The 15721-nt window shown below is 32.0% G+C and overlaps 1 protein-coding gene across 6 annotated transcripts in view; it reads left to right on the top strand.

The window, feature by feature from the left end:
- Polr3C (RNA polymerase III subunit C) overlaps positions 1-15721 on the top strand; it is a 175306-nt gene that overhangs the window by 42594 nt on the left and 116991 nt on the right. The window contains exons 1-2 of one of the 6 annotated variants that reach the window (XM_085817903.1): positions 603-962; positions 6387-6544. The exons of 1 other annotated variant lie outside the window; for it this stretch is intronic. The gene's annotated coding sequence lies outside the window, so the exon portion shown is untranslated. Of the gene's footprint in view, positions 1-602; positions 963-6386; positions 6545-8684; positions 8823-15721 lie in introns of those variants that run through there. 4 more of the 6 variants (XM_085817907.1, XM_085817901.1, XM_085817904.1 and 1 more) reach the window with 4 other exon arrangements.

The following is a 15721-nucleotide window of genomic DNA, read 5'->3' as shown; positions in this document are numbered from 1 at the left end:
TAATGATGATTCAACTAGTGGAAAAAGCATTGCAGCATATTTTTCCCTAGTAACACCTAATAATTCAAGTGATCGCAGTTTACTCTCAAGTTGATCGAACAATTTTCTTAATGAATTTTTAGAAGTGTTCTGTTTTTGAAGAACTAATACTAATAAGTCTCTGACATATACCTGAATCAATAGTTCCTCTCTGCCGAAACGCATTTTCAGCTGTTTTAAAGCTTTTTCGTAACTATTACCCCCTGGGGGATAGCTCTTAATTAATTCTTCAGCAGGACTGCCTTTTTTCATTGCTTGAGATAAATACGAAAAATTATCGTGAAAATCGATATTAATCTCCTCATCAATTTTTTGAAACTGACCCCAAAAGTATAGCCAATTTCGTACACTACCGTCAAAAGTAGGTAATTTTATTTTTGGTAACGTAATAAAGTGTTCGGCTGCGAAATAATGTTCAAATTTTCATTTTTAGAAGATAATTGTTCACTCACTAGTGTTTCTAGCTTCTGTTTTAAAGATATCCATAGATCAATATACATTTCTGACTCATCTACCGCTTTCTCTATCCGCGATTCCAGCGCTCTGATACGCCATCTAGTGGCTAAAAGGTGGAAACATTAAAGCTCGGTATTTACGTTTGACAATGTTGTCTAGTTTGTGAAGCGTGTTGTGATCGAAAAGTAATTAAACGTTTTATTTTTTATTGTTGTGGGCATATGTATAACTTAAAAAGAAGTACAGACCGCATGTTTTGTTGTGTACATCAGTGTAAATCACGAGCTTGCAAGGAACCTGAGTTATGCTTCTATCGCATTCTTGGTTCGAAAAATATCGAACGAGATAGCAAAACGAAGAGGGTGGATTCGCGTATTTCGAATTGGAAAGAAAGTGGGACATTATATGAACGTGCGTTCTAAGCATTTAAAAAAAAAAAAAAAAAAAAACTGATTACATTTTTTCTCGTAAGAAAAGTTTTCTTTATATATATGCAAAATTTCTTTCTCGTGTATCATACATATAAACGTGTATGTGTATTCTTCGAAAGTAAACATGCATATTAGTGTATTGAAGTATAAATCATTATAGCTCATTAATCTCTTAAATATTATTAATATACATATACAATTATGCTTTCATGCATATTTTACCTGCAGAAATTTAAATTGTGTTTCAGTTTATGTTAGCAATGATTTAAATGAAAATTTATAGAATGACACATATAAAAGTAAAAGTTAATTATTTTAACGTTAATGATGAACTTTGAATTTCATATTCTAGTAATGTTGAAATTTCTGTGTGTGAGTCATTTCCTGTTAAACTATTTAGAACTGTTTACAGTGGTTCAGGATAGTTAGCATAAAAAATTTCCAGTTCAGAAAATAGGTATGATGATCTAGTATGAGTAATAGTATAAAAAGTATTACAGATATCAAATCTTTTCCACTATAGAATAGCATGCACCAAACAATTTCTTATAAAATGATATACATACCGTTGTTACTCGCTGAGCACAGTTAAATGTTTTTTCTTATCTTTTATAGCAGTGTTCGTTTTGAAGTAAGTATTAGTAATAAAAAGTTTGTAAAGTAGCTTAAAAAAATTTATCCATGGTGAAAATTAGCTAATGATGAAAGTATTTTTTCTCACTTGAAGTATCAAACGGGCACATGTATCTTTTTCGAGAAAATCTGTTGTTCTGTAATGTAAAACACCCAAGTATTTGTTCAGTGATAAATATTGATAGGGGAGAGACTTTTAAGTAATTTCATTTCTCAGCCATTATTCAAAATATGATTGCATATAACTAAATAACTTTGGAGTAAATTAAACAGCGTACACAGACATGTGTATACAGTTATACAGGTTAGCAAATAAAAGCAAATAAACAAGCTTTTATTTAGTAGAATAAGAATGTGTAGAACATTTAGTAGAATAAGAATAATACATGAATACACAGCCTTTTAGTTGCAAGAAATAAGATTTTGCATAGTTATTTAAAGATGCAACCATATTTATTATCTCAAACATATTCTGTCTTAATTGTATTTCTGGGGCAAATATGCATTAATTCTCTTACCTATTGTCTCTTACCTCTTGTCCTTATAAAAATTTGATATTATCGTGTTGCTTATATGTTCGTAACTAGAATTGGTGTCGATTCTATGTGGTGTTGATACCTGTAACTATAAGCCTCATCGAAAATATATGCATATTGGATGCCTCATCAGTGCTAAGAAGATTTAGCGATTTTTTTTTTTTTTTTTTTTTTTACTGGCACAATCTCAAAATTTTCATTGCCAGTATGTAATTGTTTGCATACAGCACTTTTACTAAGAAAATTATAATACATATAAAAAATGCTAAAGATAATAAAACCTTTGGTGACACCAGATATACATATTGATTTGATATTATCTGATAAACATTGTAAATGAATGAATAAATTTGTCATTAAAATATTTCGGAGGAGTAAAAATACATTAAATCATTAAATGAAGAGGCTAGATGAAATATTCAAATTGTCCAGCTTCTACATTTAGTGCGACAGTAAAAATTCTGAAAATAATATTAATTCTTTGGTAAAAATATCTTTATTTATACAAAATGTTGCAAATCAATCTTAAGTTATTTTTTAGAATGATATATAAAAATCTGCATGTGTATCGTGTATGCAGTGTCTTCTGGATGCATATTCGTGCAAAACTGATGAACACTGGTAGTTCGGTCCAACTTTCGATCCCGGCAAACGGGCTGATTCCATGGGTGTTTTCTTGATTTTACACATGTGTATCGTTTAAGCACTATCTTCTGTATGCATACGTGAATAAAGCGCTAACTCTGGTAGTTCGGTCCATTTTCGAATCCCAGCAAGCGGGCTGACTGCATAGGTGTTTTCGTGATTTTCCGCATGTGTAACATGTTGGCAGTATCTTGTGAATGCATAACGTCAATAAAGCGGGTGCAGCCTGGGTAAAATCCCGAATACTGGTAGTTCGGTCCAACTTTCGAATCCCGGCATACTGTCCAGAAATTGTGGATGCATATGTGAATACAGCGGGCGCAGCCCAGGAAAAAAATCGCTGAACACTGGTAGTTTGCTTCAAATTTTAAATCCCGTTGAATGAAAGCGGGCATCACTGGTAGTTTGGTCCAACTTTCGAATAAAGGCCAATGAAAGCAGGCTCCAGGCCGCTCAAATGGTGGGCTTACCCGCTAGCTATCATGCGAGCTAGCGTATATCTTGTGATTGCATATGTAAATCAAGTGACCTAACGTGAATAAAGCGGGCGCTCCACGAAAGCATCCCTTCCCTCATGTAGCGGGCTTGCCCGCTAGTGACATATAAAACTGTCCCTCTCTAGCTACATCCCTAAAAGTAAGCATTTATTCAAATATTTAACAAATAGATTTGATCATATTTTATGCATCATGCAGACTATATTTCCAGTTCTTTCATTTAAGTGCAATTTATTTCCAATGTATGAACATGAATACTGTACAAGCTTAGTCACTTATTTGTAATTTAATTCAGTTTTTATATAAAAGTTAAAATTTACCAGGCAATTGCTTAAAAAAATAGTTTAATAGATGTTGCTGTAATTTAACACTTTTGATTTTAATGTTTTCAGAAATTTGCTAAATCACGTTTATCTTCGTGTGACCTTGCATCAAAGGCACCGATAATAAATTTGTTTTTGCATTTAGTGCTAAAATTTTTAAAGAAAAACTTAAATGTAAAAGAATGAATGATAAAAAAGATGATGTAAAAGAAAGAACAAATTATATTTATCTTGGTAATAAGTCTTATGATATGCTTATTTACGGTGTCATGATATTGCAGTAACTTAACGGGCATTTCATATAACTTGTTTCTTAAGTTGCATAACCTGTTTTCATAACATTTTGTTATCAAATATATATAAAAGGTAAATTTCTAATGAAATATTCTTCATTTCACAGCAGTGTTATTTACCGTGATATAACGTGTGTTCACATTTATTTTACGGTTATGATCATTATTCATTATAGAGCTTTATATATTTGTTATATACATTTAATTTATAACATTATGTTTTACATGATTTTGCTTTTAGAATATATCACAATATATATTTCGAGTTGCTAATAGAACTACAGTGGTTCCCAAAGTGTTCGTACACTTATGATTTTCATTGAAATAGGGCTCTATCCATTAATTAAAAGTAAACTTTCTGAATGAGACTTTAATAATAAGATCTATAATCTATTTGTAACAAAATTATATAAAATATTTTTTAAATGTAGTGAAACTTTATTTTTAAGAAATTAATAATCAAAAAATGACAAACATTTTATCTAAAAAAAATGAAAATCTTCATTCTAAGAACTTAGTTGGAGGCTATATGCCTTTGTGGAGGACTTTATAAGGAAAACTGGCTCGTATACAAGTTACACATGGGGAAAACCACAAAAACACCCATGCAGCCAGCCCGTTCGCAGGATTCGAACCTCGGACCGAACTACCAGTGTTCAGTGGTGTTACCGCTCGGCCGCTGGTGGTCTTCGCAGGTGGTAATTATGTGAATTAGGATGCTATCATACCGCTCACCCGATGGCAAAAATATAGAAAAGGCAAAGGTTAAATTCATTAATTCTAATCAGTATGCACTAGCAAAGTAAAGCACTGTGGTTTTACATAATTTCTGATTAAGCTATTGAAATCGTACAAACTGAAATAATTCTTGCATTTAAACTTGTATTCCAAATCAAGATTTAACTTGAAATTAATGTAGATAATTACTGAGAGAATTGAATTTTTGTAGTGTACTTTACGTGAAATGAGATCACTTGGGTCACGTGATGTGAACCGGCGAATTAGGACGTTTTACCATGAAAGCATAGTAAATTCTTAAATTAATGTCTTTTTGAAAATTTATTGGCTTTTTTACAAAATTTTAAATGACATTTAAATGTTTATACCTTTAAAATAAAAAATTCTTAGAACTAATATTTGTCTATATTTTTATGTGTATACTGTGTGTTGTCGCTAATAAAGTCTGCTTGGCGTGATTTGCGCTGGCGAAACAGAAAAGTACCAAAATTTGCATTCTATGAAATTGTACTTTTTAAATGATAAAATTTTAAAATCTACAATCTGAATATTAGAATATGGTTGGAAAATTACCATAAAATTTCTTGTTTCTACCAAAACGCTTTTAATATTCTGCGATGGAATGGGATAGTTCTTTTGAAAATTATATTATGGTACTGGAAATGGCTTCTTGTTTGCTTAAGAATTATAACCAGATAGTGAAGCTCTTACAAAAAATTTTATCTGATTAATATAATTTATGCCTTTTTTATAATGAAACGGCTGTTGTATATAATGATTGTAGTTGTTTAAGAGGTATGCTATATTTTCCCATGAAACCATTATGGCATACTAAAATTCATTTGATAAGTTTAATTTATTTTTGGCTGCTGGGTATTATATTTCTATGCAAATACATTATGGTATACTGATGATTATCATCAAACTCCTAATATTTTTACTCTACTTTCGACCATTTTTGGCTAACAAAAACTGATAACAATGTACGTTAGCCCCAATAATGGATAAGCATGATATCAAAACATACTCATAAATTCTCGGTAGTTTCATATAACACTGAGAAATACTTAATAAACCACTTTTATCTGTTGATTATCTAACCAAATAAATAGCATCTGTTCCTCCCAAATTTCCACAAATAATTTTTCAAGGTTTTTTTATATGCTATATCTCTATAGTTTCTGTTGATCATGTAACTTAAAAAGAAATATCTGTTACAATAATTTTTGAAAGGACTATATTTCCATCAATATTCTTGACTGACAAGAAAATATGTAGATAATGTGTGGAGTTATTATAGCATAGGGAAAAACATGACACCAATTTTACAACAAATCTGGGCTAATCTTTGGAATATGGATACAGTCAAGAGTGTGCGCAATGCCATTTTTGTGCAATTCTAGGATGTTTTTTAAGTGAAAATAGGTTGACGTGTACATGGATGATACCGTGTATGTGCAATTCGTAAAAACGCGGCAAGCAGTGGGCGATTCTGCCCTTTGTCCCAATTTCGCACCTAATCTTCGTCATGATTAAGCACTTTTATTCCATAAAAGTTCTAGCATAAGCGTAATTCGGCTAGCAGATTGTTGGAAATGTTGAGTAAAAAAAAAACATGCCTTTACTTCTTGAAAACAAAATGGCGTCCGAACAAAAACTAGCAGGTTGCTGTAGCAGGGTTGGTCGCCAAATTTTAGCCAAAAAATCGTTAAGTTACCATAATCCAAAGATTAACCCAAATCTGAAATTTTGTTTTGTGAGTCTTTGGTTAAACTAAATGCTATAATTTATTTAGGATGAAATAATTCTTTGGCATAATGTGATTCATATCATCTATGTTGCTACAATTCTGTTTCAATACAAGACCATCATATCAGTGTAAGATTTCCTATGTGGAGACTTGGTTTCTAATCTTTGTGTAATATAATACAGAGAAGCTCGTACTGTGAATTCGTAAGTATAATTTATTCTTCTATTAGATTGGAATGGACTCTGTGTTTTCATATAGAATGTTTCATATTCAAAGTGTTAGTTCGGTGTTTCATATTCAAAGATGTTGAAGTTCATACAATGTAATTAATTAATAGACTTATCACACAGACCTTTTTAATAGACTTATTCTTGAATTTTTGGCTCAGATATAAAGTTATTAATTAAAAACAGCATTAGAAAAGCAAAACTGATTAAAAGAACACTTCCATTATTTTTAAAATTGATATATTTAAATGCTTTTGTTCATATAAAAACAACAATAAACACATTTCTAAATAATAAGATTATTAAGAAAATTTGGAACATTTATAAAGGTTTGCAAGGACAACATGATCGATTTTGTTATAAATCACATGGTTTTGACATGTTTTGAGTATGCTCCTGCCAGATTGGTAGAAGCCTGGTGATCCTGTTATGAACAAATCTTAACAGATAAAGATATAACATGTGAATAAAGAATCTAAAGAAAAGGTAAGGTTAGATTAGGCTATTTGAATATGGCTAAGCACATTGGTTATCAGCCTGAAGAAGAATGCTTTTATGAAGAACTTTATAGGGAAAACTGGTTCGTATTCACAAAACACATGCAAAAAAATAAAAACTGCACAGCCAGCTTGTTCACCAGGATTTGAGCTGAGATTAAACTACCAGTATTGAGTTGTTTAAACCACTTGTAGGACAAAACTAAAGAAAATGCTTGTAATATCATGTAATCAAAAGTTAACTGCATGTTATATGCCACAATTGCTTTCTCAAATACTGAGGTAGGTAATACTTAATCTGCTTTTTTTTTTTTTTTTTTCTTTTGAAATGTTTGGTCATGGTATTATTCATTGCATGTATTTTCTATAATACATACAGAATATTAATAGTTCTATAACAAGTGTCTTTTTTTCATTTTTAAGTGCTTTGCTTGTTGATATTCTAAAATTGCATTTGATGATTAGTGCTATCATGTGTATAATAAATACAATAGATGCATATAATAGATCAATATATTTTTAGTATACATATAATGATTCAATATCATTTTTATGGGGAAAAAAAGACACTTTTGACTGCACAGATTTTCTAGAAATCCCAAGTAAAACACATATGAAATCATTTGTTTACAATCAGTGAACGTTAAAATCAGCTACCTGTCACAATACAATAAAACAGCGACACAATTTCCTACAACAGCCAGCAGTTCCTCCTTTACATGAACAAGAATTTTTTTAAAAAATTTTTATTTGTCCTTTTTGAACAATGAAATGTCCTTCGATTTCATGCGATCAGGACGCTATAGAACTTATCCTTAAATAGAAAGCCAAAACTTGTACATTGGATTTCAAGTAAAATTCCGTGCATTACCAAATGATCAGCTTTTTAAAATGCTCTCTGCTTCAGTAATACAGCGAGAATTTACGCCTCCTTGAACAAAATCAAACATTTCGGAAGAGCTAAGTAACTCCATTTTTGAACGTACGAAGTCAGATCACAAATCAAAATACCGAGTTTTATCCGCCATACTAATGTGTGAAAGCGCCATCTATAGGTGAATTGAATCGCGGATTTCGGTATCGGAAGTATTTTCAGAATACAACAAATGTTTATATTTCTCTTTACATGCTATCATTAATAAAGCTTTCTCTTCAATTAGCTTTAATTTATTAATTTTATCAACACGATTTAATTAGATTTTTTCCTCATCAAAAGGATTACATGCTCGAGTAAACAACCTTATAAGTTGCTTTCTATCTTTCAAAACAATATCCATAATGTACAAAGAATAAAAGAAAATATAAAATTATTTTTTCACTCACTCTTAAAAATAATATATAATATGAATAATATATGAGTATAATGAGTATACAAACACTGTGAATATTTAAGATATTAAATCTTTTTGAATTTTGACAGAAATTCATCAATGTGGATAGCGTTTAGTTTTCTGCAATGATCAACTTTTATAAAATTAACATGAGAATTTTTAATTTTTTGTGTAGAAGGATTTTTTTTTTTTTTTTTTTTTTTGCGAGGTATTATTTGGAACATGATAAAGCATTGATGGTTAACTGTCTGAAAAAGGAACGAAATAGAGCATTTTGATTCCTCGACAATATGAAGCAGCCTCATCTTTCTTCCAGAGTAAGAATTTTGAAATTCGATATTTGTTTCGAGTACACCTGGCAACATGCTGTAAGTAAATAAATAATATAATCGTTCTGTTGTGGACTTCAAGTGAGTGCTTTGCTACGTGAGTAGTATATCTTGTTTATTTTTTCATTATTATATAAAGGAATGTTCAGAATAGTGACACTAAGCAAAATTTATGAGATATCTGTTGAAAATTTATGTCACAAGCGATGTTTCACGATACTGAATAACGTTTACTGCTAGACGTGGTCATATATGTTTCGCATTCGGTTTCTGCGCTTATATTATTTGAATTCTTATTCCCAGGCAGGGCCAGCGCTAGAACATGTGCATCCGGTGCGACCGCATCAGGTTTCGGAATTTAGGGTCGGCAGATTTTTTTTTAATTTAGAAAGGAAACGGGCGGCTGAATTTTCGATTAGCGAAGTTTGTACCTAGCGGCAAAAAGTCTAGCTCCAGCCCTGTTCCTAGGCATAATTAATTTATTTATTATATTGCATCAGAGCTTAATTGGGTTTTCATCCGCAGAGAACCCGTTGGCGCCGTTGCATTCTTACTCGCCAAGCTCGTGGTTTCATCGACGATGAGCCGAGCCGTAAACGTGATATTTTGTAAACGTGATATTTAGTGTATTACAGTAATACAGAACTGCGGTGCTTAACCACCAGGGTGCCTGGGCGCAATAGCCCTACCCTCATCGAATAACATGATAAAAGTTTCCAATTATGAGAAATATAACGCATTATGGTGACTTGGCGATTTTTTGGCGAAAATTTGGCAACCAACTCTCCTACAGCAACCCTCTATTTTTTTTTTCCGCGCCGCCATTTTGTCTTCACGAAGTAAAGACATGTTTCTTTTCTTTTTATCTACTGAACACTTCTTCCAACAATCTACTAGCCGAATTACACTTATGCTAGAAATTTTATCAAACAAAACTGCTTAATCATGACAAATATTCACTGCAAAATTGGGAAAAAGTGCACAATACCATACTCCTTACGCATTTTTCAAAATAACACATACACATAAACCATGTACACGCCGACTTATTTTTACTTAAAAAAACATCCCAGAATTGCACAAAAATGGCATTGCGCACACTCTTCACTATATCCATGTACACTGCTTTTTTCTCATAAATTAGAAAAATTTCACGAAAATACATGACAATTTTCTCAATCTTTAAACCCGGTAAAAAGAACATATATGAAATTACCTGATCGCGAAAAAGCATTTACCTTTTACAAATACGAACATTTCCACATATAAAATAAATAAAATATCCAAAAACTTTTACCTCTAAATCATCTATTACATTATACACGTCACCAACGAATTCATACCGCAAGCATTACAAATACTTAGTATCGAATATTTAAATTATTTCCATGCACGTTTACTTCAACTTAAACGTGTACCAAATTCCTACAAACATAAAATTCACAAAATAACTATCATTTAATTAAAATATCACTAAACCATGTACACGTCGACTTATTTTTACTTAAAAAAACATCCCAGAATTGCACAAAAATGGCATTGCGCACACTCTTCACTATATCCATGTACACTGCTTTTTTCTCATAAATTAGAAAAATTTCACGAAAATACATGACAATTTTCTCAATCTTTAAACATGGTAAAAAGAACATATATGAAATTACCTGATCGCGAAAAAGTATTTACCCTTTCCAAATATGAACATTTCCACATATAAAATAAATAAAATATCCAAAAACTTTTACCTCTAAATCATCTGTTATATTATAAACGTCACCAACGAATTCATACTGCAACCATTACAAATACTTAGTGTCAGATATTTAAATTATTTCCATGCACGTTTACTTCAACTGAAACGTATACCAAATTCCTACAAACATAAAATTCACAAAATAACTATCATTTCATTAAAATATAATTAAATTCAAAAGCACTACTTAAAATATAAATGAGCACATACATTAAATTAATAAAAATTACCGTACAATCCTAATTACTTTAAACTAAATCATTGCTAATAACAATTTTCCCAATAATACCAAATTCCTTTCCACCTTACATTTAGAACAATGCATAAAAATAATATCTTCAAATAATTAAAAATACTAACTTACCTAATCTTCTTCAGAATCTTGATTACGTGGCGGATACACTTTTGTAATTCATTCAATAAAATTATTGAAAGATTTTTTCTGCGAATTTTTCCTCCATACTTCCTCCGCTAAATAAAAAGCAAACTTCTCTTTATCACGCCTAAATACCCATTTCGAATTCACTTTAGTTAGGGCCATGGGATCCAAAAATTAAACAACACTGTTTCACACAACACAGAATAAAGCTAAATACAAAATTTCCACATTTTTTCCCGATTTCCCCCTTTTCCGATTAAAGAACCGTAATTCGTCCATTAATATCACATGACATATCCCATGATCTCTCATTTCCCTCACGCAAAATAATGCGTAATCGGAACTGAGTACTGCTCACATTATTACCAAAGTCCCAGGTAGTAACCTTTATCGTCTCCAAAATGTCGCCAAACTACCAGTTACCATATTGTAAAGATCAACCAATATAACTGAATGTGCTAAATAATTAAATGAGTAAGAGTTTAAATACATAATTGATTTTTAGTGCATGTAAATTCAAGTTAGCAGATAAAACAATATATTAAGCATATGGTAGTAAAAATTCACAGGTAATATGCATGTAGATGTAAAACTAAACGGTTAAACGTGATATACGAAAATAAATTTGTATTCAATTCAAGTTAGCACAGAAAGGAATATATTATTAAGCATAAGACAATATATAAGCATTTATAATGGAAATAAAAATTCTTTTAAAAAATATAAAATAGTATTAATATACTGAAATTAACCGGTTAAACGTGATAAACGAAAAAAATTTGTCTTAATTTCCACACCAGCAGTGGTTTGCTAATTTTGATGACCATGGTGATGCATCAAACTATTCTGTCATCTTAGATAATCAATAATCTTTTTTATTTCAATTTAATCATCTATTTATGTCACACCTGCCATCCTCTGAAAGATTATAGTTAGAAAAGCAATTACAATATATTATCTTGTTTAAATTTTATGCCAGAAAAATTGATTTATTCTCATAATTTCAGATGACAATAACCAATAATAAAAATAAAAGCATTACTTAGTTATTTAAATTGCTCGTTCTTAGAGCTGTTAATAATTAAGAACACAACGTGAACAGCCGTGTTACAAATTAGCATTCATTCCTCCCGCCGTATTTTCTTCCTTTCATCCCGAACCGAAAACCGGCATCTATCTACGAAAATATTTCTATCTATTCGTTGTTAAAAAATTCAGAAAAAATAATAATAAATAAGAGAAGATTAGTGTAAATCTGCAAATGCGAACAATGACAGTGATAATTCAACAAAATGAACGCAAGAGGAATGGTTGCAAACTTCGAACAAGCGAATACCATAAATCCGCTGGGTTACCAGGTTTGAACTATTATCGCAAATGTTGGTGATGTTTACATTTACCGGGTTCTCTGCGGAAGTGCTTCCGCTTAATTTGTAAAATTAAAAATTTGGAGCTTCGTAGAAGACCTCGAGCAAAGATGAATGAAAGCATAAGAAAAAACAACGAAAAAGTGACGTCCGAAAACAAAGTGAGAAAAATCAAACACTCTGTGATCGTGATACATGGACTATATAATCATACTGGAAAAGGAAGCACTTCCACAGAGAACCCGGTAAATGTAAACATCGCCAACTTTGGCGATAATAGTTTAAACCTGGTAACCCATCGGATATATCCTATTCGCTTGTTCGAAGTATGCAACCATTCCTCTTGGGTTTATTTTGTTGAATTATCACTGTCATTGTTCGCATTTGTGTCTTCTTTTATTTATTATTATTTTTTCTGAATTTTTTAACAACGAATAGATAGAAATATTTTCATAGATAGATGGCGGTTCTCGGTTCGGGATGAAAGGAGGGGTGAATGCTAATTTGTAACATAGCTGTTCAGTTGTGTTCTTAATTATTAACAACTCTAAGAACCATGAGGTTTCCAACGTCTAAAATAATTTGTTTTCGTAGACCGCAAAAATGTGCATTTTAAATAATTAAGTAATGCTTTTATTTTTATTATTGGTTATTGTCATCTAAAATTCTGAGAATAAATCAATTTTTATGGCGTAAAATTTAAACAAGATAATATATTGTTAATGCTTTTCTGACAATAACCTTTCAGCGGATGGCAGGCGGGACATAGATAGATGATTAAATTGAAATAAAAAAATATTATTATCTAAGATGACAGAATAGTTTGATGCATCACCATGGTCATCAAAATTAGCAAACCACTGCTGGTGTAAGGAATATATTGTTTTCTGTGTTAACTGGAATTTAAGTCAAATTTTTTTCGTATATCACGTTTAATCGGTTAATTTCAGTACATTAATACTAATTTATATTTTTTAATGAATTTTTATTTCCGTTATAAATGCTTATATATTGTCTTTTGTTTAATAATATATTCTTTTCTGTGCTAACTTGAATTTAATACAAATTTATTATTGTATATCACGTTTATCCGTTTAGTTTTACATCTACATGCTTATTATCTGTGAATTTTGGTAAAATCCTAGTATATGGTGCAGCCTTGGCGCTTTTTTGAAAATTATCGCCAACACCAAAAATGACCTAAAGAATGTCTACGTATATACTATACACTATATACATAGTATATACTATGTATAACTATATATATTCATTGAATGACCCATTTACTACTCATCGTATATGTCCTGTTTTTACTGCTCATTATAGAAGTCGCCAAAAGTAGCCAAATCCCATGTGCACCGGATACTAGTATTAAACCTGAATTATTACTACCATATGCTTAATATATTGTTTTATCTGCTAACTTGAATTTACATGCACTAAAAATCACGTTTACGGCTCGGCTCATCGTCGATGAACCGCAAGCTTGGCGAGTAAAAATCCAACGGCCCCAACGGGTTCTCTGTGGATGAAAACCCTAGGGAAAATGCATTCAAATCTGATTCTGTTAACAAATACGGTTCTATATAAGAGACTATTTTCGGGGATGTTTCCATAACCGGCACTTGGCGAAATTTTGGATTTGTTCACATAGGAAGAAAGCGTACTGGCGCCAAAATATGACAACCCTGATAATTGTTGCAACCCACACAGGGAATTTTTCTGAAGGAGGAAAAGGGAAATTTTCTGTTTACTTTTCGAACAGTACGGTAAGAGAAAATAAGGTTTGAAAATCGCAAATCATTATTAGTTCATATTTTCGCAAAACGTTTATGGGCTTTTGGGAGTTACAAAATAAAGTTTGAAAACCGCAAATCATTATTAGTTCATATTTTCGCTAAGCTATTTTCATCTTCCATTATATGATTACATCAGACCAAAAGGTGTACAGGTGCGCATTTCTGTGGGAAGTCATGGTACAAATGTGCTAGACAAGCCACCTGCCAATTTTGGCAATTTTTTGCATGGTATTGTAACTGTGCAATTCTGCGAGAGATTTTGTTACCCATGACAACCCATTTAACCTGGTTAAGCATTTCTATAAATTTTTGTTTGGTTATTTTTATTATTTCCACTGTGCTTTTTGTCAAATATAGCGTAATCATGAGATCCGAGCATCTCTATACACGAGATATGAGGAAAGTACGAGCAAAAATTTAGTCTCTAAATACGAGCATTGATTCGAGTAACAAGCAATGAGCCAGACTGTTGGTATGTGTGACGTCATTTCCCGATCTGGCTCGACTAAGGGAATCCCCTCGTGAGATCACTCAGTTTTCTTTGATCTATGTGTTTACATGCTTGTGAGTCAATTGTTTATTACATTTTATTATTATTTTATATTCTTTATCTTACTTCTAACTAATTAATCAAGGTAAAACAAAACTGCTTACCTTGTTCCAATGGGTTTGGCCAGGGCCAATGGGCTGAAATTCCTCTGTGTTGTGCATCTGCAAAATCTTGAGAGGGATAATCCATAAATGATAAACTTTCTTAACACAAACATATTTAATGAAGACGCAAACGGTTACAGGATATTTACATAATGAAAAGGTTTAAATGTTCACACGACGCAGCGTGCGACTTCTCAGTCCCGAGTTCTCGTGATCTCTAGCGAGAGTTGATAGTTCGAGATGACGTCACTCAGCCATCGGATCTCAGCAAGAATTGAGTTGCAACATCCTCCCGTCCGGAAGGACAATTGCCGTAATTGTCCTTATTACATTCCAGCTCCACCGGATATAGTAATTGCACTCTTTTAATCGTATGTCCATTGGGCAAGCGGACAGCACAGGCTCTCACCTTGCCATCTCTCCCAGGAAAGACTTCCATTATGATGCCCATCCTCCACATCAGCCGTGGAATTTTATCTTCATGCACTAATACAATAGTTCCTTTCTTCAAACAGGTTCCTGTTTTCACCAGTTTGGAATGATGAGCAGATTTTAAATTCATCAAATAATCCTGCCTCCATTTTCGCCAGATTCTTTCTACCAGTATCTGTTGATGTCTAAATCGACGTGTAAGACTCTCCTCTGTTGAAATTAATTCAGAGCTTCCTTGTGGCAATGATAGTAATCGCCTTCCTATTAAGAAGTGACCAGGGGTCAAAGATTCTGGCTCTCCTAGATCTGAGTACGTAAATGTCAAAGATCTGGAGTTCAATATAGCTTCCACTTCTGTTATGACTGTCTCTAATTCCCTAAATGTTAAGGATGATTTATGTAAGATTCTCTTCAAAAGTGCTTTAAGAGACTGAACCATACGCTCCCAAAAGCCTCCCCACCATGCCGCCCTCTCAACTATAAATTCCCATTTGATTCCTTGCTTAGAGAACTCGTGTTGAACTTTATTCCTTTTCATCACCTCGTTCAATAGCTCTAATTCTTTTTTCACTCTTTTAAAGGTTTTGGCGTTATCGGTATACACTATTCGGC

This window comes from Stegodyphus dumicola, chromosome 1, assembly GCF_044657685.1.
Source record: "Stegodyphus dumicola isolate Sdum_Otavi_A_Nest chromosome 1, ASM4465768v1".
NCBI lineage: Eukaryota > Metazoa > Arthropoda > Arachnida > Araneae > Eresidae > Stegodyphus > Stegodyphus dumicola.
The sequence above is the reverse complement of the archived record's forward strand: the minus strand, read 5'-3'. Positions and strand labels throughout refer to the sequence as shown.